The 24659-nt window shown below is 41.6% G+C and overlaps 1 long non-coding RNA gene and 2 pseudogenes across 2 annotated transcripts in view; all 3 read right to left on the bottom strand.

Annotated features, from left to right (window-relative positions):
* LOC147342435 (uncharacterized) overlaps positions 1 to 24659 on the bottom strand; it is a 103926-nt gene that overhangs the window by 7024 nt on the left and 72243 nt on the right. The gene's annotated exons all lie outside the window — the stretch shown is intronic.
* Positions 1760 to 3051, bottom strand: LOC147342438 (ubiquitin-conjugating enzyme E2 variant 1 pseudogene; annotated as a pseudogene).
* LOC147342437 (protein artemis-like) lies at positions 17438 to 19468 on the bottom strand (annotated as a pseudogene).

Raw genomic sequence — 24659 nt, 5'->3', positions numbered from 1 at the left:
CTTTCCTTCCAAGGAGTAAGCGTCTTTTAATTTCATGGCTGCAATCACCATCTGCAGTGATTTTGGAGCCCAAAAAAATAAAGTCTGACACTGTTTCCACTGTTTCCCCACCTATTTCCCATGAAGTGATGGGACCGGATGCCATGATCTTCGTTTTCTGAATGTTGAGCTTTAAGCCAACTTTTTCCCTCTCCTCTTTCACTTTCATCAAGAGGCTTTTTAGTTCCTCTTCACTTTCTGCCATAAGGGTGGTGTCATCTGCATATCTGAGGTTACTGATATTTCTCCCGGGCAATCTGATTCCAGCTTGTGTTTCTTTCAGTCCAGCGTTTCTCATGATGTACACTGCATATAAGTTAAATAAGCAGGGTGATAATATACAGCCTTGACGTACTCCTTTTCCTATTTGGAACCAGTCTGTTGTTCCATGTCCAGTTCTAACTGTTTTTTCCTGACCTGCATACAGGTTTCTCAAGAGGTAGGTCAGGTGGTCTGGTATTCCCATCTCTTTCAGAATTTTCCACAGTTTTTTGTGATCCACACAGTCAAAGGCTTTGGCATAGTCAATAAAGCAGAAATAGATGTTTTTCTGGAAATCTCTTGCTTTTTCAATGATCCAGCGGATGTTGGCAGTTTGATCTTTGGTTCCTCTGCCTTTTCTAAAACCAGCTTGAACACCTGGGAGCTCACAGTTCACGTATTGCTGAAGCCTGGCTTGGAGAATTTTGAGCATTACTTTACTGGTATGTGAGATGAGTGCAGTAGTTTGAGCATTCTTTAGCATTGCCTTTAATGCTTTTATTTCGGTATGCATCCATATCTAAGCATTTAGTGGTCCTGAAGAGAAAAGTGGAAAAATCAGCCATTTGCCAGGAGTTTCAAGGATTTGCTGTGCACACTGAGTTCTTTCTTAATCCCTGCTAACAACCAAGAGAAGCAGCAGTACCAAAACCAAAGTATGCACCAAATTCAATGTTCTTTTTGTTCCGGTTGTCAGCTTTCAAATTAGACCTAAATGAATTGCAAGGATGACCAAATGAGAGCCCTGTTTATAACTTCTTCAATTTTTAAGAGCAAAGCAATTACAGGAAGAGAAAACAATTCATTCAGAGAGATTGTGTGTGCTTGCAAGTGCTTTCTGGGGCCTTTCTCCAAGTGTAACCACCAAGGACTCCGAGGGCTGGCAGGTCTCAGCACCCCTGATAACTATTCTTTTCACCTTATCAAAGCCTGAGCTAAAAAAACAAAACAAAGAAAAACACACACACACAAACACATCAGCTGACGATGACAACAGAGGGTAACAGGGGTGAGAACCCAATATTCATTTCCCAGGCTAGTGTATGCATGCTAAGTTGCTTCAGTCATGCCCAACTCTGTGCAACCCTATGGACTGTAGCCCGCCAGGCTCCTCTGTCCATGGGACTTTCCGGGCAAGAATACTAGAGTCGGTTGCCATGCCTTCCTCCATAGGATCTTCTCAATTGAGGGATCTCATGAAGAATAAATAAATGTGGTTCCAAAACTAAATGAGGGAGGTCAGAGACTCTTTCCAGCCATACCTGATGGCTTCTGGTCAAAGCAAGGAAGTGTCATTGCAAAGTTCTGGGTGGTGATGGTGCAAAAAGGGACTTGAGGAGGAGGAAGGAAAAAGCAGCACCCTTCAGTTAAAGTGGAGTGAGAAGACATGGGGAAAGTCCTGAATTCCTCACCAAAAGCCAGTTTCAGGAAGGGAGCAGAGGGGGTTACAATCTATGCCTCAGCCTGTGGAGGAATAGTAGTGGAGGGTGGGGGAAAGGATGAAGGCTTGAAAGGGGGGTGGGCATCATCTAAGACTTAGAGAAAGAGGCCGGGGATGCAGACAAAGCACCCTCACCCACTCAGCAGCATCCCACAGGCTGTGACTGGAAAGCTTCACATCTACTCTAGCAAGTCACCCCAAGCTGAGGGCTACTGCAGGGAGGGAGGGAGGCAGGGGAGGGGAAAGGGGAGAAGGCAGAGACCCAACACCATGTAATCAGCAGCAAGGTGACTGTGTGAGGTGTTTTTTCACAGTTGAGTTAGATGTGCCCCACCAGTTATGATAGGAATCAATTAAAACATACTTTCTTCACCCCAGAAGTTCAACTATGTGGACAGTGCTTACATTTGACAGGATGATTTGTTAGAGCAAAACATACATTTCAAATGGACAAAAAATAGCATCAGTTACAGTATCTTAAGCTGCCCTTGAATGGGAGCTTTCTTTCCAGTACTTTGAGGTCTACAAGACATGTCTAGAGAATTTACTACTGTGGAAAATGAAGACTGCTTATACTGAAGGGGGGTAGGGGAGGGTCTGTGATTTTCCTTTTAGATTAACTGCTGTAACACTGTCCTTCAGGCAGTTGAAAAAGTGAAAGTGTTAGTCACTCAGTGGTGTGTGACTCTTTGTGACCCCATGGACTGTAGCCCGCCAGGTTCCTCTGTCCATGGGATTCTCCAGGCAAGAAAACTGGAGTGGGTTGCCATTTCCTTCTCCAGGGGAATCTTCCTAACCCAGGGATTGAACCCAGGTCTCCTGCATTGTAGGCAGATTCTTTACCATCTGAACTACCAGGGAGTGTCTCAGGCAGCTGGGGGAGCTTCATATTTTCTTTAGACACCATTAGGCACCAAAGCTCTTGCAGAACAACTCTGATGCTATATGAATCTGGCCACTCTGCTAGCACTGACATGGTTCTTGGGTCCACCACTCCATTAGAATTATTAACTCCATTCAGATGACTTGTTACAAATCGTACAAAAGGGAGGTGCTTCTGGGTATTTAGGTCCACATTCTATTTTAAAGGTGTATATCTGGTTTTCATAAATTGTTCTTGGTGGCCCAATCATCATCCATGTCCATATTGTAAGTGTCCTGTCATTGTTATTGTCTAGATCCCAGCTAGCTGTGCCATCTCTTACTCCTTTCTGGCCTTCTCTGAGTTCTTCCAACAGCCAGAAATCACAAGGGACTTTTACTTCCAAGCCCATGGTGGCTGCTATCTGGTATTGCTGTGGCTTAAAGGCCTATACCCGTATGTCTGAAGACAGATCTCGTGCCCCCCAAATATAGTCATCCTCATATGCCACAATTCCAGATGTCTACCACATCGCTCCTACTGCTTTAGGGGTCTCCCAGAACACACCTCCACCCCTGATTAGATGCATTGCCATAACAGCCAGGAGGTATTAAGCATTTAGTATTAACCAGGCAATGTGCTGGGCTTCCCCTATGGTTTAGCGCATAAAGAATCCACCTGCAACGCAGGAGACACAGGAGATGAGGGTTCAATCCCTGAGTCAGGAAGATTTCCTGGAAAAAGAAAACATCAACCCACTCCAGTATTCTTCCCTGAAAAATCCCTTGGACAGAAAAGCCTGGTGGGTCACAAAGAGCCCACAGGGTCACAAAGAGTCAGACACAATTAAGCACTAGGAATTGTGCTAAGTTCTTTACAGTCCTCATCTCATTTAATCCTCATAGCAGCTCTACAGAGGTGGGTCCTATGATCATCTCCATTTTACAGATGAGAAAACTGAGGTTTTGAAGATTAAATAACTTTCCTAAGGTGATGTAGATATTAAGTGACAGGTCTGGGCCCATAGTTTGACTAATGGAATTCATACTCATTTCACTACTACATTAATTCTGCTTTTACGCCTGGGACAGAGGGTCTTATATTACACATAGGAACTTGCAATTGCATTTGTATACAGACTACGCAATGTCAATAAAATATCTGTTAGGGGAAGCACACTGATTGAAACCGTCCACCCTGGCCAGGTACCATAGTAACTATTTGCATGAGTTGTTTTACGACAGGAGGTCCCGGTAAGGAACACAGAACTAACAGGCCTCCACCAACCGGAAGAGTTCAAGAAAGGTCAAAAGGAGACACCACATGTCCGACCACCTCCCAGAATCCTCTCTGGCATCCATCTTGGCAGAACAAGGCATGCACCACCACGAAGGACTCTGAGTCAGAATGATTGGCTAAGGACAACCCGGAAACTAATCCCATCACCATAAAACCCAACACTCAAGCCACGTGGCAGAGCAGTTCTCCTGGGTTCCCTTGCCCTACTGCTCTCCACCCAGGTGCCCTTTCCCAATAAAATCTCTTGCTTTGTCAGCACATGTGTCTCCTTGGACAATTCATTTTCAAGTGTTAGACAAGAGCCCAGTTTGGGGCCCTGGAAGGGGTCCCCCTTCCTGCAACATAGCCATGAGAAAATACATTTCTGCTGTTTTCAGCCACCAAATGTGTGACAATTTGTTACAACAGCCATAGAAACTAAGGTAACTACTGGGTAGCTTCAGATCCTACTTCCCCAAACCAATGAATAAATTATATCTCCCAATCTTGAGCCTCCAACAATGTAAAATATATCATGCCTTGACTTTGATCACATCCTCTACATAAATACTCATGTAACTGCTAAAATGGAGACCAGACACAGAACCTTTTGTGTCATTGTCAGAAAGGGACTCTGGCTTCACAGTGGGAATTACCAGACAAAAGGGCTTCCTGGTTTAGTAAAGAAATTTGGGAAATACTGGTTTGAAAACATTTGAAAAAATTTCTCTACTACAGGACTTCTCAGAGCCTTTAATATGCTAATAAGACTGTGAATCTCCAAGGAGCAACTTGGCCTTCAGTGTTCACCAAGCTTATTTCATTATAATCACCCTACCCCTGGAAATGGGCTTCCCTTGTGGCTCAGATTGTAAAGGATCTGCCTGCAATGCAGGATACCTGGTTCGATCCTCGGGTTGGGAAGATTCCCTGGAGAAGGGAATGCTACCCACTAAAGAGCCTCTTGATGAAGGTAAAAGAGGAGAGTGAAAAAGCTGGCTTAAAACTCAACATTCAAAACATGAAGATCATAGCATCCAGTCCTACCATTTCATGGCAAATAGATGGGGAAACAGTTGAAACAATGACAGACTTTATTTTCTGGGCTCCAAAATCACTGCAGATGGTGACAACAGCCATGAAGTTAAAAGAAGCTTGCTCCTTGGAAGAAAAGCTATGACCGACCAAGACAGCATACTAAAAAGCAGAGACATCATTTTGCCAACAAAGGTCCATATAGTCAAAGCTATGGTTTTTCCCAGTAGTCATGTATCAGATCAGATCAGTCGCTCAGTCGTGTCTGACTCTTTGCGACCCCATGAATCACAGCACGCCAGGCCTCCCTGTCCATTACCAACTCCCGGAGTTCACTCAGACTCACATCCATCGAGTCGGTGATGCCATCCAGCCATCTCATCCTCTGTCGTCCCCTTCTCCTCTTGCCCCCAATCCCTCCCAGCATCAGAGACTTTTCCAATGAGTCAACTCTTCGCATGAGGTGGCCAAAGTACTGGAGTTTCAGCTTTAGCATCATTCCTTCCAAAGAAATCCCAGGGCTGATCTCCTTCAGAATGGACCGGTTGGATCTCCTTGCAGTCCAAGGGACTTTCAAGAGTCTTCTCCAACACCACAGTTCAAAAGCATTAATTCTTCGGCGCTCAGCCTTCTTCACAGTCCAACTCTCACATTCATACATGACCACTGGAAAAACCACAGCCTTGACTAGACGAACCTTTGTTGGCAAAGTAATGTCTCTGCTTTTGAATATGCTATCTAGGTTGGTCATAACTTTCCTTCCAAGGAGTAAGCGTCTTTTAATTTCATGGCTGCGAATTGGACCATAAAGAAGGCTGAGTGCGGAAGAATTGATGCTTTTGAACTGTGGTGTTGGAGAAGATACCTGAGAGTCCCTCGGACTGCAAGGAGATCAAACTAGTCAGTCAGTCCTGAAGGTAATCAGTCCTGAATATTCATGGAAGGACTGATGCTGAAGCTGAAACTTCAGTACTTCAGCCACCTGATGCGAAGAATCAATTCACTGGAAAAGACCCTGATGCTGGGAAAGATTGAAGGCAGGAGGAGAAGAGGATGACAAAGGATGAGATGGTTGGAGGCATCACCGACTCAATGGACATGAGTCTGAACAAACTCTGGGAGATGGTGAAGGACAGGGAAGCCTAGTGTGCTGCAGTCCATGGGGTCTAAAGAGTTGGGCACGGCTAAGCGACTGAACAACAACTCCATCCCACTCCAGTATTCTTGCCTGGAGAATTCCATGGACAGAAGAGCCTGGCAGGGCCATGAGGTCATAAAGAGTAAGACACGACTGAGTGACTAACACACATCCCTGAGAAAGTACCTTTAAAGACAAGTGCTACAAAGACCACTACTGCTGCTGCTAAGTCACTTCAGTCGTGTCCGACTCTGTGCGACCCCATAGACGGCAGCCCGCCAGGCTCCTCAGTCCCTGGGATTCTCCAGGCAAGAACACTGGAGTGGGTTGAATTTCCTTCTCCAATGCATGAGAGTGAAAAGTGAAAGTGAAGCCACTCAGTCGTGTCCAACTCCTAGCGACCCCATGGTCTGCAGCCTACCAGGCTCCTCCGTCCATGGGATTTTCCAGACAAGAGTACTGGAGTGGGTTGCCATTGCCTTCTCTGAACAAAGACCACAGTTAGGAGAAAAATATGTCTGGCCCGAATACCTCACTGTACTGATGACACTGAGGTTCAGAGCAGCTGATCTGCCACAGTCCCACTGCTGGTGGGGCACCTTCAGGGTTATAACTCAGACTTTCTAACCTTTTGTCTGGTGTTCCTTCTATTAACCATGTTGAACGTCTTAAAAAAAGGAAGCATTCAATGTCATCTTAAAATGAAGGGAGGAGGGATCCTCAAAGACAACTTCATTGAAAGGAAACATTTTCTGCAGTAAGTTAACAATTTATAGAATGCAGCAATGAGATATGAGGAAAGGGGCATTTTTCTCATCTTTTGTTATTGGCATTGACCCTGAAGGCCCTTAGTCCTCCCCCAGAAGCTTAAGGGGCTTAGATCAAGGGCAGATTTTGAAACTGAATGTATTCAGATTAAGCAAAACCTTGAGTGAGAGGATTTACTCCCCACAAGCTGTTGCCAAGTTGGGGCTGTCCCAGCCAGGCCCCTTTTCCTCAACTGCAGTCGACTGGTTTCCAGGTTGCTAGCATTCAAGCAGCCCAGTTTCCTGGGACATTAAATATCCACAGAGCTTCATCAGCCTCCTGGATCCTTTCCTATTTCTCCACTGTTTTTAGACAGGTTTCGGGTAGGCTGCAGATTTTCTAACAATCACCCAAGGAGATGATCCTGGGGAAATTACCCAGAGATTCGGAGTCTATAAAAATGCTCCTTTCTTATTAGTGTTTGACAAGTCACAATGAAGATTATTCCTAGCAAGGAGGATATTTTGCCATGATAATCTAGAAGACAGAGGCAGCTGGGAGTCCAGGGTTACAAATGGTTGTTTATTTGGGGACTTTTCTTTTAATGTCATTTCCCTGGTTTGCTGGATGCCACTGCTACTCCTCAAGTCTGAAAAATTGCCACTGATTTTGAGAGTCTTGAATGTGGCAGAGAAAACAGTTGCCAAGTTTCCATGAAATTAAAAAAGACGCTTGCCCCTTGAAAGGAAAGTTATGACAATTCTAGACAGTGTATTAAAAAACAGAGGCATCACTGTGTTGACAAAGGCCCGTCTTGTCAAAGCTATGGTTTTTCCAGCAGTCATGTATGGTGGTGAGAGTTGGATCATAAAGAAGGCTGAGTGCTGAAGAACTGATGCTTTCAAATTGTGGTGCTGGAGAAGATTCTTGAGAGACCCTTGGATTACAAGGAAATCAAACCAGTCAATCCTAAAGGAAATCAGTCCCGAGTATTCATTGGAAGGACTGAAGCTGAAGCTGAAGCTCTAATACTTTGCCCAGCCAATATGGAGAGCCAACTCATTGGAAAAGATCCCAATTCTGGGAAAGAGTGAAAGTAAAAGGAGAAGAGGGAGAAAGAGGATGAGACGGTTAGATAGCATCACCAATTCAATGGACTCGAACTTGGGCAGACTGTGGGAGATAGAAACAGGGAGGCCTGGCGGTCACAAAAAGTCAGACACTTAGCGACTGAACAACAACATTTTGAATGAGCTCTGTCTTTAAGACTGAATTTCTTTAAGTGTTTAAAAGGCCTCAAATTTTTCTTTTGTGTCTATATTTTTAAAAATAGCTTCTATACTTTGTTCTTCATAATACCTGTTTGTTTTAGAAATGTTGGAAGTATGAGAAAAGCATAAGAAAAGAAAAATCTTCTGTGTTCTCACCACTCAGAAATAAAAGTAATTAACATTTTTGGCTCCAAGCTCTTTTAGAATCATTTTAAAATATCTTAACAGGATGCTGGTGAGGATAAAGTTTGAGATGAGTCTCCCTAATCCCCACAGGATGGAAGGCAACCTGTGTAGTCCATCTCTGAATCAAGCACAAGGAGAATCACCTATCATTTATTGAGCTACTATCTCAAAAAAATCTTAGTCAAATTGTATGGAATCAGAGAACCCCATTGAATGGGTAAGAAACTGAGCACCAGAGAATTAATTGACTTTCCCCGTAACGCCTGGCATCTCAGAGGTAGAGCAGGGACCAAAAAACCTTTCTGGCTCATTTTAGTGTTTCTTCTCCCCTCATTATACCAGTGTGTCACTAGAGAAAGAATTATAGTTACAAAATTCAGTTTGAGTAAGAACATTTGGCTATGCCAAAACTCAGAGCACAAGGAATTTTTATGTACTAATTATTTGGCATTATGGAGAGAGAAATAATCTCCACATAAATAGAAATTTCCAAACTACCAAAGGTCAGCTTTTCAAGCACAAAGACCTGCATTTTAATGTTAGCCAGTGCCAGTGGAAATTATTCTAAATATGCCTTTTTAAAAGACAGGCACATTTAACAACACAGTTTTTTTCTTGATGACTCGAAATCATAATTACAAGCATCAGTTTTTATTCTATCCTACAACAGAGTGAGTCCTTCTGGGATTGGTAAATTATAAACCCCTAATGGTTCCAGACTGCTAAGCTTTCATCACGTTATGTTTGCTTTATATGGATTTTCTGTCTCCCCCTTCACAATCAAGCTGTCAGCTATTATTTCTTACTGCTCCCAGTATGTCTGAGATCTTCTCCTCATTTGTTCCCCATCTGCTATGCTCCTGCTAATCTTTTATGAGCTGGAGAAGCGGATATCCACATGTGTTAGAAGTATTTGTAACGTACAAGTAATTAGGCTCTGAGTGAGTATTGAGGGGTTTTCTCAGTCATAAAGTTAGTGAGCAGATTTAGGAACACATATTTTGACTGCTCAGAAGCCGTTTTAAATTTGCATTCTCTTCAGATTGACAAATAAATAATATCCAGATAAATGATACATCACAGTACTTTAAAAATAAATATAAACAGACATGAAGAACTCAGAAATCCTTTGCTGATCTTATACACATCATTCTTTCCTTGGGAAGCGATCCAAATCTCTAAGCAACACAGTGGGTCCTGAGTTCATAATTTCTTTCTTTCATTTCTTTTGTTGCCGTTGTTCAGTCTGTAAGTCGTGTCACACTCTGCAATCCTATGGACTGCAGCAGGCCAGGCTTCCCTGTCCTTCACCATCTCCTGGAGTTTGCTCAAATTCATGTCCATCGCGTCAGTGAAGTGCTCTAACCATCTCATTCTCTGCCACCCTCTTCTCCTTTTGCCTTCAATCTTTCTCAACATCAGGGTCTTTTCCAACGAGTCGGCTCTTTGCATCAGGTGGCCAAAGTACTGGAGCTTTAGCTTCAGAGGTTTGTAACACTGTACAGGAGGCAGTGACCAAAACCATCCCAAAGAAAAAGAAATGCAAGAAGGCAAAGCGGTTGTCTGAGGAGGCTTTACAAACAGCTGAGGAAAAAAGAGAAGTGAAAAGCCAGGGAGAAAGGGAAAGATATACCCAATTGAATGCAGAGTTCCAGAGAATAGCGATAAGCAGTCCTTCATTGCTTTTAAACTTCTAAAATTTACTTTACAACATACAATTGGTCTCTTTAAATCTAATGGAGGCACAGCCTCGGCATCGCTCTTGAGGGCCTGTTCAGTGCAGAGGACAGGCCTCTACTATCAGGGCTGTTACCCACCCCTGCCCTTCATTTCCTGACTCCTTCCCCCTGCCTCCAGCTGCTGTTTTCCCCTCTTCAGAGCCAAAGGTGCCAACTTTTCATTTCTTCATTTGTGGCTTGCGTAATTTTGAAAAGATCAAAACAGCTTTCCCTTAATTCAAACTTTAAAATTCTTTTAAATGATCAATAAGACGGACTTTCCTACTCTAGCCCCCCATTTTCTCCCAGATTTTAAATTTCTAAAAACTGTATTGCCAAGAATAAACAAGTAAGTGACATGGACCAGGAGGAAGCTAATGTCCCTGCTCACGCGATGCTGAGATCATTCGGAACGCTACCATTAGAAATGGTGCTGCAGGAACAGCATGGGCTGTAAAAGCCAAGTGATTTGCAAAATTATGCCAAGAGGAGGAATTACTCAATACAAACACCTGCTGTGGAGTGATTATCAAATTATCCACAGTGTAGCTATGACCCTGCAAGTTGACTTTCTTCCCCCCACCCCGCCCTCCCCCCAACTCCCAACGCCACGCTCGTTTGTATTTACCAGTAAACAGCCACAAAACCACTGCACTCTGCTAAACCAAAAGGCCAAATTAACTGACTCGCCTTGGAATTAATGAGGGGCTGTAATAACAACAGCCCAGCCACATCAGAATGGGGCATTAACCATTTGCAAAAGACTTCCACATACACAGGAGCTCAGTTTGCAACAATTGCTCTAACCCCAAGGTGGTTCCCACTGATGGGTTCTCCCGAAAAATCTGCAAATCTTTAAAAGAAAAACCAAAGTTAAAATACACCCCAACCGTCTGGTCTACTTCTTCCCACCCCCCTCCACCACCACTTTTCTTTCCAGCTGTCAGTTTCTAAAGTGTATGTTTTAATTTTCCATGGTGGGCCACATCCAAAGCTTTTTTAAGGAGCATGGGAGTCTATTCTTCTCTAAAATCTGTACGCAGCCATGGATTACCACAGCTGGCTCTGGTAACACGCGCAAAGTCCAACTTACTCTCTGAGACGATTTCTAAGGCTATTGTGAGTGACATTAGGCCTGTTTCTGGCGAGAAATCCTCTAGTTGTAATGTACACCATCTTAAGTGGTCTTTTTGTGATCAGGGTCCCAGCTCTTACACAAATGCAGGGCACATTTTCCCCAATGGGTGTCCCAAGGAGAGCTTGGGAAGAAATCATCATTATCAAGGCGGTTCACCCAGACACACAGACTTGCTTGTTACCGTATTTAAAGAAGCGGCCACAAAGAAATAGTCATTGCATTTACAATAGGAGAAACCTAGTATGCATTTCCAAGGAATCACATTTTGGGGAGAATTACAGAATAATTACACATATGCTTAGATCACGAGCATTCAATGAAGCGGACAGTATTTTGAGGATTTAAGATGTTGGCGTTGTGGTCGTCTCTAAGAAACCGGGATAATTCAGACATTCAAATGCAAAACTGCACCATTTGGAGAGTGTAGTGCGGTCTGTTCTGGTCACTGTTACAAATTCGGAAAGGATTCCCTGGCTGCAGACATTAGAGGCACTTAATACTTAAATCTGTTCCCAAATGTAAAGCACAGAACACAAGTGCTGTGCATTAATGAAACATATCCTAACACTGGGGGAGTAAAAAACAATGACAAGGGCTTTGCTGTGTGCAACTTGATAAGGTCCTCAGATGAAATATCACTAATAACACGTTAGACATCCATTTTAACACTGTTAGGGTTTTCAGATAAGGTTGGAATTAACTTTATCCTAGGCTGTTGTCTATAACCAATTACTATAAATGAACCTCTTTCATAGGTCTAAATACTGATTGTTCATGTTAGTTGTATTCAAACTGCCAGGAAATCAAGTATTCTTGGAAGTTCTTGCAAGGATCTTAAGAAAAAGACTTTAAAAAATCAAATATCTTGTTTACTCATATATTATTCATTTCCTGAAGGAATGTATCATGTGTATGTATTTTTAAAAATACACATATTTATCATTTTTGCTGGGTCAGTGGCAAAAAACTTTCTACGGCACACGCAAAAGTGGCATTCTAAACACTAAGGATTTTTTCTTTTTATAATTAAAAAAATTGGATAAAAATAAGAATTCAACAGATATAGTCCAAAAACTCAGCATTTTATGAATTTGAAAAGATTTCCAATTTCATGTTCCAATTTAAAGCTAAGTAGTTGTCTATTTAGGAAAATCTTCCATGTGCAAATACATGGAATTTGCATTTTCAGTAAAATTTCAAAACATCTCCTAAGATCCTGTGTTCAAAATATCAGAATAACAAGAACTTTGCAATTCTGGCAACCACCTGGAAACTCTTACCAGACAGATTTATGCAGAGTGTTTTTCAACATGTATAGATTTGTTTGATTTTATGCAAACGAGTCATTCTATAAAACGTAGCAAGGCAAGAAATTCTCCTAAGCTGGTCGGATGCAGCTAAGAATCGAGTTACCAAGTAACACAAAACAAAAGAGATGAAATAGAGAAATTAGTCCAAAGCAAAACAAGAGAAGTGCAGGAGAAATTTGGAGCTGGCAATCTCCTAATGTGAAAGGTTAATCACAAGATTTAAAACCTGATCTCACTCTCTAAGGCAGCTCATGTAATTGCATACATTGTAAAGAGATATGAGAACAGTGGGAACAGGAAAAAAAAGAACAACAATCGAGCTTGATATAAACTGTAAATTTAATGTGGAAAAAAAGCAAAAACAGGCAGAGAACTCAGCAAGGGGTCAGCTGGGGAACTAAGACAGTAGAAATGACTATAAATAACTACTTTTAAAGAAAAGACAACCTTTAATTTTTGGATTGATCCATAGTCTAATGGGATACTCCCTAAAGGCTCTTTAGATTAATTCCATTCATCTGTGTTGCCTAGCGAATATTTATAGGGAATCTATCATGTGGGTATACAGAGATAAATCTAACACAGGGAGAAGAAAGCCATAGCTCCCTAGAGCAGATAGTACCAACTGAGAGTTGAGAAGAAGAAATCACTCCACAAAAGAGCTGGTATTTAAACTCTGCCTGGAGGACGGGCAGGACTTGGCCATATGCAGGTAGGAATGGAAAGACAGGAGCAGAGGCAGGAGAGTCTGGAGTATGCGCATAAGTCAGAGGCAACTGCAGGTGGACTGGAGTGCAGCTGACAGACACAGAAGCAGCGTGGGCTGCAAACAGAGATGGGTAGACATCGTGGGCTCTGGAGGAACTTGGCCGCTTTCTAATGGGAAGTGGGAAAGCGCTGGAGTTTGGGGATTCCAGGAATGGTCTGACTCTAAAGGTGTTGAAGAAGATTAATCTATGTGGGGCAGTCTAGAAGAGGAAGAGGAAAACATCATCTCAGCAGAATATATTTCAGGACAGCGAAAGCACAGAGATTTGTGTTTTGGGGCTAGAAAGTACTGAAAACATATTTATAAGTTACGTATTTCTAAATTTTAAGATTCACTTCTTGCTAAATTGGAAATGAAGTAAGAGGTGCCATGGAGGAACATGTAATTTATCAAGAACTCATGGAAGACCCAGTGGGTGCGACTCAAACCAACTTCCCCAGTTTTTCCAGAGAGATCTCTGGGTGCGTGTTGAATGCCAGAGACTGAATGAATTAAAAAAACACACCAAGGGTGTATATAATTCCCTATCACGGCAAGAATTTGGATACATTTCAGGCCCAACCAGGACATACAACCAGCTGCCCCATGAGTAGCCCCTGTGTCCAGAAATGTGCTAACTAGGCTAAAAATTGTCTCTGCATCAACATCAGGAAAGAGAAGCAGGTGAACACATGAGGAAGCCCTTGGCAAAAAGTGCATGGTGTCAGGGCTTGGGGGCAACATTTACTAAGGAGGATAATGTACAGGTGAGTAGAACGTTTTGGGGGTTTGTTTTCATAGGGACATATCTTTACTTGTCATATTTATATGGGCTTCCCTGGTGGCTCAATCGCAGGAGACACGGGTTCAGTCCATGGGTCGGGAAGATCTGGGGGAGGAAACGGCAACATACTCCAGTACTCTCGCCTGGAGAATCCCATGGACAGAGGAGCCTGGCAGTCTACAGTCCATGGGGGTCACAAGAATCACATACAACTTAGTGAATAAACAACGACAACATATTTATACAACACTTAATACTTTTCAAGGTGCTTTTATTAACTTAAAAATATATATATTTATTTATCATTTATTTGGCTGTGCCAAGTCTTCGTTGCGATGTGTGGGATCTAGTTCCCTGACCAGGGATTGAACCTGGGCCTCCTGCATCGGGAGCATGGAATTTCAGCCACTGGACCACCAGGGAAGTCCTCCTCAAGGTGCTTTTAAATATATGGTTTCATTTCCTCCAATAACCCCATTATTCTCCTTTTACAGAAAAAGTTACCAAAACCCTGTCAGACTGTGTGACTATCTCAAAGCTTCTTGGAAGCAGGGTGAGCACCCAGAACCCAGCTCTCCGGATTTCTCCTTCACGTCTTCACCAGGTCTGTTCCTCCTTATCATCAGCAAATATTTATCAAGCATCTGTTCTGTAGCAGCCATGCTTCTAAGTCTGAGGAAAGCCTTAGGTTTTCCTGGGAGAGTTAGAAAAATCCTAGCAGGATTTTTGGTGGCGAACAATAACCTCGCTCATCTTTCCTGCATAGCGCCCCCTGGTGGCATGTAAGATAAGCGTTGAGAAGTTTTTAGAATTCAGAAATTTTGAAGTTGAGTTTTTAAGACTCAACTTCATGGAAAGATGAGACTATTGAAACAAAGAAAATAATTTTTATAAGGGCTCATCTAATCCAGGGCTCTCATTTGGCATATTAAGAAACTGATGTCCAGGGACTTCCCTGGTGATCCAGTGGCTGAGACTTCCTACTCCCAATGCAGGGGGCCTGGGTTCAATCCCTGGTCAGGGAACTAGATCCCACATGCCACAACCAAGACCCAGCACAGCCAAATAAATGTTAAAAAGAAAGAAAGAAAGAAATTGATGTTCAGAGAGGTCAAGCAATTGTGCTCTTGGCAGGACAGCATTCTAAACCAGCGCTTCTCTTCAGTAAGAAAGGCACCCCTTGGCCTCTTCCTCAGTCGCCTTTCTCCTGTGTTAATATTCGTGCCACAAAGGCAATGTCCTTGGTAAGGAGGACATGGAAAGGATAAGCCCCTGGTATTTGCACAAATGGACACCTCCTGGATTCTGCTCTTAATAGTTATGTGACCCGTGTGACTTTATCCCCCTCATCCTCCTCTGAGCCTCAGTATCCTCATTGCTAAACTCAAAATATTCCCACCTTACTGGGTTGTTTTAAGTGTTAAATGAAATAATGCAAGTGACACCTTAGCACAAGCCTGGCATGTAGCAAACACTCAATAGAGGGTCGTTGCTATTATGCTTGGTCAGCCACCTCTATCTGGAGTCATCAGCCCTAGGCATTTGGTAAGAAATATGTATGTAACAGGAAATCAATAAGTGGGTACCTACAGGTGAAGCCTTTGAAATTGCAACAGGTATAGTAACTTGTTAAAGGCCTTATTTCAAATAACTGGCAACATTCTAGAAGTTATATGCAGCATTCTTTTCATTATGTCACCACCAACTCCACCATTAAAAGATTTTTGTTGGTCTTTGTATCATCCGCAGCTGTTGTCTGTAACGATCCCGAATTTCACACGTGAAAAGGTTGCTATAACACCTGATTGGCTCTTAAGTCTATAACTTGCACCCCTTTTAAGACTCATATTTTTTGAAATATAGTAGGAAAAATAAGCTCCTCCCCCAAATAATAAAATTATTAGAGGCTTTCAAAATTCTCTGGAGAGTTAAGCCAAAGAAATGTGGTGCTCATCTGTTCCTATAATAGGTATGCTGTCCCTAAATTTCCATTATGCACCCGGCAGCTAACTGAGCTCATTTTGAGAGCAGGTATTTAAGAGAATGTTTGCTATATAGTCATCCCTCGGTATCCATGAGGGATTGGTTTCAGGACCCCTCACAGATACCAAAATTTGAGGATCCTCAAGTCCCTTATATAAAATGGTGTAGTATTTGCATATAATCTATGCACATCTTCCTGAATACTTTAAATCATCCCTAGATTACTTATAATACCTAATACAATGTAAATGCTGTGTTAATGTTGTGAATAAAATGTAAATATTTATGTAAATAGTTGCTGCTGTATGGCAAATTCAAGCTTTGCTTTTTAGAGCTTCTCCGGATTTTTTTTTTTTTCTTTTTGGAGTATTTCGAGCAGCAATTGGTTGAATCCACAAATATGGAACCCAAGGGTGTGAAGGGCCCACTGCATCTATATTCAAAATCTTAGTAACCTATGGTACCTAAGGACCCCCTAGGGTCCATGTAATTACTAAGAATACTCTTTAACTCTCAGAAGATTTCAGATTTAGACAATAAATTATATATATAACAAATTATATAGCCATCCTACCAACAAATCATGAGGGGAAGGAAAATTTCCCTCTTCTTTGATATTTTAAATGGAAGGAAAATATTGGACTAACCCTCTTATAAACTACCATGAAAACTGAACAAATAAATGGAACAATTATGTTCACACACTGGATAAGAGTTAGCTCAGGGCTGCGGGTTAAGCACGATGATTACCCCAGATTTCTTTCCACTGGCATTTTCCAAACCTCAGAGCAGACAAGGCAAATCCAGAGTATGGTAGTTTCATGGAACAGAAGAGAAAAGTCAGATTTCAGAGAGGCTGAGACAATCAGAATTTGTGAGGAAAAGTACTGAAACGAGAGCTACACAGTGGGAGAACTCTCTAAATCTGCGTAGAGTACTGTGAGCCTGTGAATATTAATATTAGGCCACACACACACGGGTGGGACTCCACAGTCCAGGCAAAGAACAAGCCCTCCAGAGCTGTCAGCTGAACAACTGCGGAAGTTTGCACAGTGCGAGGAGACATGTGAGTTCCCTAGAGGCTGTGACCTGGCAGAGTACCTATAAAAGCACACATCAAGGCATATCTTAATTGTTGAAAACCAATCATAAAGAGACTATCTTAAAAAGCAGTCAGAGAGCAAAAAATACAACACCTTTAGAAGAATGAAGATAAGGATTATCAATGATTTCTCAAACCAAACTATAACAGAATGGCATTTTTTAAATGGTGAAAGCAAAGAAAAAAATGATTTTGTATTATTAAATACATCATGTATAAAGGCATCAAAAATATGAAATACCTAGGGATAAATCTAACAAAATAAGTTAGGAACAGTATAGTAAAAACAAACAAAAAAAATGGAACTGGTAGAAATTAAAGAAGACTAAAATGTTCACAGATTGGAAGATTCGATATTATTAAAATGTCTGTTTTCCACAAATTGATCTATAAAATTCAAAGCAATCTAAAGGAAAATCCTTGAGATGAAACTGGGATTTCTAATTCTTCACTTTCACTCATGGATTCTTCACAATCTATAACATTTGCCCAAAGAGACGTTGGTATTCTTTCTGCTTTTCCTATGCTTTCTGAGTTTGTCAGGCTGGTTTTATGATATTGCACTCATCATGGGAAATACCTCAGGGTGAAGAGTTTGATGGTTTGGAACCTGTGCCTTTAACATATTGGGAGAGGATCATCAAAGAGATCATTGTCACCCTCCTAAGCCTACATGAATTGTTCTGTGTGCTTAGTCCCTCAGTCATGCCTGACTCTTCGCAACCCCGTGGACTGTAGCCTGCCAGGCTCCTCGGAGCATGGAATTTTCCAGGTAAGAATACTGGAGTGGTTGCCATTTCCTTCTTCAGGAAATCTTCATGATCCAGGGATTGAACCCACATCTCCTGAATCTCCGGACTCGGCAAGCAGATTCTTTACCACTGAGTCACCTGGAAAGCCCATGTGAATTGTTCCAGCTCTCTTCAATTTTCCAAGTGGTTTATACTTTGGCTCCATACCCTGGGAAGACTGGCATGAAGGCTTTAAGATTTCTTTAACTTCATCTATAACTGTGCCTACTAGAATGACATTTGGATATGTCATTCACATATTTGGATATAAGCAGCTCTTTGCGGGAAACTGCCCTCAGCAGGAAACCCCCTTTCTGGTCACTTTAGTGAAGCTACATTGTCACTAACTTTCAACCAGGTAACCCCATGCTTTGCTCATCTCCAGCCCTGGCACACTTTTCTTGGCTCACACAATACCTTGCCTAACCTGTTGGCTCTTTCCTCAGATCAAAAGTAGTAGAAATGAAGCATAAGTAATTAACAGATGACCAGGTCTCTCCCCTAGCTTCCTCTTTCAGTAATCTCATGAACCAACTGTGTGAACAAGATAACATCTAAAGAAAGATCTCAAGGAGTCAACAAACTTGCTCACAGTGGAAGATGGCTGAGTTTGAATACCAATCTCAATGATTAACCAAGATTATTCCCCTTTTCCCTTTAAAAACATTCATGACTGAGCAGAATCTGGTTCAGAAGGTAGTTTTGGGGGGAGCAAGAGTTTGCCTTTTCCCCAGATTTCCGGCATTCTGATTAAAAACAATTTTCCTTTCTACCCACAATTGCCCCTTGGGTACTGACTTTTGAGTGGGGAGCAGTGAAACCTGAGTTTGGTTACATTCATAGGACAAATGTGGCTCAAAGTATCTTTAATCCCATTGTAGGAGGAGTGAATTTAAAAAAAAAAAAAAAAAGGAGGGGGGGACCTCTGTAAGAACTCTCTCCAGTCCTCACAGTGACATTGGTTTTTCTGGCTCTTTCTCCAAACCACATACTGAATGGCTTAATGCTGGTGGTATGGAGTGAAATTCTATTTTTGGAAGTAAGTCCGCAGGGTAACTTATTCCACTGAAAATATTCCTCTGCCTTTGAATGCTGACATTCATGGATCTGAGTGCTGTAGTCTTCTATGACATGATGAAGAACTACTGGTTTTGTTCAGTCGCTACGTCATGTCCAATTCTTTGCGACCCCATGGTCCGCAGCATGCCAGGCTTCCCTGTCCTTCACTATCTCCTGGAGTTTGCTCAAATTCATGTCCATCAAGTCGGTGATGCTATGAAGGATGTCAGGCATGTTTCTAAACATGTCTAGATTATCCTCGTGAACCTAGACTCTGACTCGTCACTAAGGTTGGTGAATACCCCTACTCATCAGCTGCTTTGCAATTCAGCCATACCGTATGGTACAGACAAGCACCCACCTTCAAACCAGCTCTGACATTCCACTTACTGACACTCCTTCTCGACTGGGAATTTGATAATATTTTGGACTGCAGAAAGCAGTATCTAAGTACACACTCTGGATGTTTTGTACTCTACCCACAGAGTGCAGAAGCTCCATTCTGGCAGCTTCTCTTTTTGCCAGTCTGACATACCCCTGGTATGACAGTTCTGTTACTACCCTGAGATATAAACATAATTGACCCTGGGCAAGGACCAGATGGTCAGAGAGTCACAACAATCTCTCCCTTCTCACTTGATGCTTCATCGATGAAAGAAATCTGGGTAGGAGTTTCAGTTAATATAATTTGTTTCTCCTCCAAATCTGTACTTTGGGCTAGTTGACAACAACCCTTTAGTAACAGGGAACAGTATAAGTAAACCTTCAAGCTGGGGGGAATCCGAGTCCTGCCACTTACTGGCTTCATGATCTTGGACAACTTATTTAACCTCTCGGATTTCTCAGTTTCCTCATCTGTACTTCAACCTTCTTTTCAAGGAAGGGCCTCTTAATTCCTTCATATGATCCTTGTGGAGGTGGGCCAGGAAGTAGGCACAGGCCCTCAGGTTCTCCCTGCCCAAGCAGTCAGTGGAGATGGTTAGGCTGCCCCGCGAAGGAGCTCACAGTGCCAGCTGATCCCCACTGACTGGCAACCTAGCAGGGCATGGAAGCACATGCCAGTGTTAACATGTGCTAACACTTCTGGAAATCTGCCGAAAGATTTCTTAAACATGAAAGAAAAGCGCTAGCAATAAGAGAAAAATACGAATTGAATTTTAACAGACTTAACAGCTTTGATTTTTCAAGAAAGAGTGTCAAGAAAAAGAAAGGTCAAGTCTCATACTTCTAGGAAAAAGTATTCACAATACACATACCTGGAAAAATACTTGTGTCCAGAATAAATGCAAAGAACACTTAAACTCAGGGAGAAGACAGCAATCCATTTCTCAAATGGGCAAAAAATCTGACAGTCATTTCACAAAAGAGTATACATATTCTTGAGAGAATATCTGTGAGGGAAATTTTGGAGGTGATAAAAATGTTCTATGTCTTGACTAGCAGGGAGGATACATACATTTGTCAAAATTCAATGAACTGCACATTTTAAATAGGTGTATTTTCTTATATCTAAAATATAACTCAATAAGGTTTTTTTAATAAAAGGGAAAGGGGAGGAAAAGGGGAAAGTTATAGGACATTATGCAGCTATTAAAAAGAATAAGGTAAACATCTACTTCTGAATTTAAAGATAGGATATCAAGTGAAAAATGAGTTATTGAATAGTACCATTAATCCCATGAACTTTTCAAAAAAGTAGTCTCTCCTCCCCTCCCCCACCCAAATATATATATTTGCTTATATATACCCAGAGAGAATGGTTACAGAAAAAAAGCAAGTCAAGGGCTATTCTGTAGAGTATCAGAGGAAAGAAGAAGCAGGCTTTTGTTTTCATTTTAATACCCCACTGTTTACCCAGTCATGCATCACGAGCATCTGGGTTGCTTCTATCTTTTGACTACTGTGACTTAGCGCTGTTATATACCTTTCTGTACAAATATCTGCTGAGTTCTTGCTTTCAATTCTTTTGGGTATATATCTATAAGTGAAATTGCTGGATCATGTGATTATTCTGTTTAAATTTTCCTCATCTGTAAAATGGGCATGATAATCCCTGCTCTGTTCACACCCCCGGGGCTTTGAGAACCATATAAAAACCCCTTTGTAATCTGTTAAACATCAAATTCCTGTAAGAGATTATGAGAAAGTTTTTGTGAAGAGTACAATTCTAAAACAGAAGTGTGTATAAATAATTTAAAAACAATGAATGCTTCATGTGCCAAGTACTGACCTACGCATTTCACAGATATTAGTAAACTTAACATTGGAAGGACTGATGCTGAAACTGAAGCTCCAATGCTTTGGCCACCTGATGCAAAGAACTGACTCATTGGAAAAGACCCTGATGCTGGGAAAGATTGAAGGCGGGAGTATAAGGGGAAGACAGAGGATGAGATGGTTGGATGGCATCACTGACTCGACGGACATGAGTTTGTTGAGCAAGCTCCAGGATTTGGCCATGGACAGGGAAGCCTGGTGAGCTGCAGTCCATGCGGTCGCAAAGAGTCAGACACGACTGAGTGACTGAACTGAACAAATTTAAGCCTCAAGGTGCAATCTTGTGAAGTAGGTTTTGCTACAGTTGGCCCTCCAAATTTGTGGGTTCCATATCTACAGATCCAACCAACCACAGGTTGAAAATATTCAGGACAAAAAAGAAACTTCCAGAAAGTTCCAAAAAGCAAAACTTGCATGCATCAGCAACTATTTTACATACTATTTACATTATGTTAGATAGTATAAGTAATATAGGGAGGATGTGCATGGATTGCATGCATTTGATATAAGGGACTTGAGCATCCATGGATTTTGGTATACTTGTGTGTCCTGGAACCAATCTCCCATGGAAACCAAGGAATGATTTTATTATCATTCTATATGTGAGGAAACTTAGGCACAGAAAAGCTACATAATCTGCCCAATGTCATATACCTGGTAACCAGGAGAATCAGAAAAAACTTCAAGGAGTAACAGACTTCCCCACATGACAGAGTTCTTTCCTCATTTAGGTTTTATCATAATTTACAATTTCAAATTTTGAAAGACAAAAAATGCACGTATCTCATTTCAAAGCTATATTAGTAGTTTAGGAAATGCAAAGGGAAATAAATCTGTTACTATAAATGCTACCTAAGTTTCTTCATAAATGGTTACTTCTTTGATTCTGAAAGAGGAGAAGAATCTAGACTTTTTAAGTATCACCAAGTGTAGGTATCACAACAACTGGCTTCTGAAAAGATTCTGACCTCCTTGTTACTGTTGGAGTTTGAGGGAATGGGTGGGGGAGCACAGAGGGAGGGGAGCAGTGTCTGCCTTTGGCATCAACACGAAGGAAAGAGAAAGCAAAGGAAAGCATGAGTGAGCCAATAGGAGACACACCATATTTCTAATGAGGTCTTCATGCCTTCTTTGTCTTCAAATGAAAACTAGAACCATGAAATTCCTTTTTTGTTAATGTTAAGATGTGGTAATGCCAAGCATTCATGACCATAAGCATGGAAAATTGATGAAATTACAATCTGTTCAGGGAAATAATGTAGTGATGAGAGAAAAACTCTTCACCTGTGTCAGGATCCTGATGGCAGCTTTTAAAAACAGGTGAACATTCTCTTCCCCCTCTGGGGGAAGACATCCCTTTGTATGACATGCCAAGTAGATGCATATGGGAAAAGGCCAAAGGAAACAAAAAGAGATTGACACAAATAATTGAGATATTTTTAAGGGCATGTAAGTCAGTGAGCATTTCATTAGTATCATTTCAGCAATTTTCTGCTCTCCAAGAAGAAGCCAAATTGAAATCATATCCTTCTACTTAATGAGCAAAAGAATGTGATTATCTTGCTGGAACATTAAGATTTGAGATGTTCATGTGACGTAAATCAGAGTTAATCTAAGTAAAATGAACCTAGCCCTTTCCCAGGAATGCTTTTCATCAGAATACATTAAAAGTCATCACTTCTTTAAGAGCTATTAACAGCCACAACTCAATATTCAGAGTCATGCATTTCTAACATACGCTATATCGAAGTCTTGAGTAATTGAAAAAAAAATTGCTCGTTCTGGCTTCCCTGGTGCTCAGACGGTAAAGAATCTGCCTGCAATGTGGGAGACCTAGGTTCTGTACCTGGATAGGAAAGATCCCCTGGAGAAGGGAATGGCTACCCACTCCAGTATTCTTGTCTGGAGAATCCCCGGGCCAGAGGAGCCTGGAGGGTTAAAGTCCATGGGGTCACAGTCGGATACGACTGAGTGACTAACACATACACACACACACACACACACACACACACACACAATTGTAGAGCATTCAGCTTCCATCTTAAGTACCATCTCCAAAGGTTCAAGGGTACATGACTATCAGTTATTGCTGGTTAACTAGTCAACTTAAACTTTGTAGCTTAAACAATAACCCCTTATTAATGCTCTCAAAAATGACAGAATGATCTCTGTTCATTTCCAAGGCAAACCATTCAATATCACGGTAATCCAAGTCTATGCCCCAACCAGTAACACTGAAGAAGCTGAAGTTGAACAGTTCTATGAAGACCTACAAGATCTTCTAGAACTAATACCCAAGAAAGATGTCGTTTTCATTATAGGGGACTGGAATGCAAAAGTAGGAAGTCAATAAACACCTGGAGTAACAGGCAAATTTGGCCTTGGAGTACGGAATGAAGCAGGGCAAAGGCTAATAGAGTTCTTCCAAGAGAACGGACTGGTCATAGCAAACATCCACTTCCAACAACACAAGAGAAGACTCTACACATGGACATCATCAGATGGTCGACACTGAAATCAGATTGATTATATTCTTTGCAGAAAAAGATGGAGAAGCTCTATACAGTCAGCAAAAACAAGACTAGGAACTGAATGTGGCTCAGATCATGAACTTCTTACTGCCAAATTCAGACTGAAATCGAAGAAAGTGGGGAAAACCACTAGACCATTCAGGTATGACCTAAATCAAATCCCTTATGACTATATAGTGGAAGTGACAAATAAATTTAAGGGACTAGATCTGATAGACAGAGTGCCTGATGAACTATGGACAGAGGTTCGTAACATTGTACGGGAGACAGAAATGAAGACCATCCCCAATAAAAAGAAATGCAAAAAAGCAAAATGGCTATCTGAGGAGGCCTTACAAAGAGCTGTGAAAAGAAGGGAAGTGAAAAGCAAAGGAGAAAAGGAAAGATATACCCATTTGAATGCAGCATTCCAAAGAACAGCAAGGAGAGATAAGAAAGCCTTCCTCAGCGATCAATGCAAAGAAATAGAGTAAAACAATAGAATGGGAAACACTAGAGACCTCTGCAAGAAAATCAGAAATACCAAGGGAACATTTCATGCAAAGATGGGCTCAATAAAGGACAGAAATGGTAGGGACCTAACAGAAGCAGAAGATATTAAGAAGAGGTGGCAATACACAGAAGAACTATACAAAAAAGATCTTCGTTACCCAGATAATCACGATGGTGTGATCACTCACCTAGAGCCAGACATCCTGGAATGTGAAGTCAAGTGGGCCTTAGGAAGCATCACTACAAACAAAGCTAGTGGAGGTGATGGAATTCCAGTTGAGCTCTTTCAAATCCTGAAAGATGATGCTGTGAAAGTGCTGCACTCAATATGCCAGCAAATTTGGAAAACTCAGCAGTGGGCAAAGGACTGGAAAAGGTCAGTTTTCATTCCAATCCCAAAGAAAGGCAATGCCAAAGAATGCTCAAACTACCACACAATTGCACTCATCTCACACGCTAGTAAAGTAA

This window comes from Bos grunniens, chromosome 29 (assembly GCF_055505025.1).
Source record: "Bos grunniens cultivar Pamir isolate PY7600 chromosome 29, Bosgru_T2T1.0, whole genome shotgun sequence".
NCBI classification, from domain to species: Eukaryota; Metazoa; Chordata; class Mammalia; order Artiodactyla; family Bovidae; genus Bos; species Bos grunniens.
Note: the sequence above shows the minus strand (reverse complement) of the source record. Positions and strands in the feature narration are given on the sequence as shown.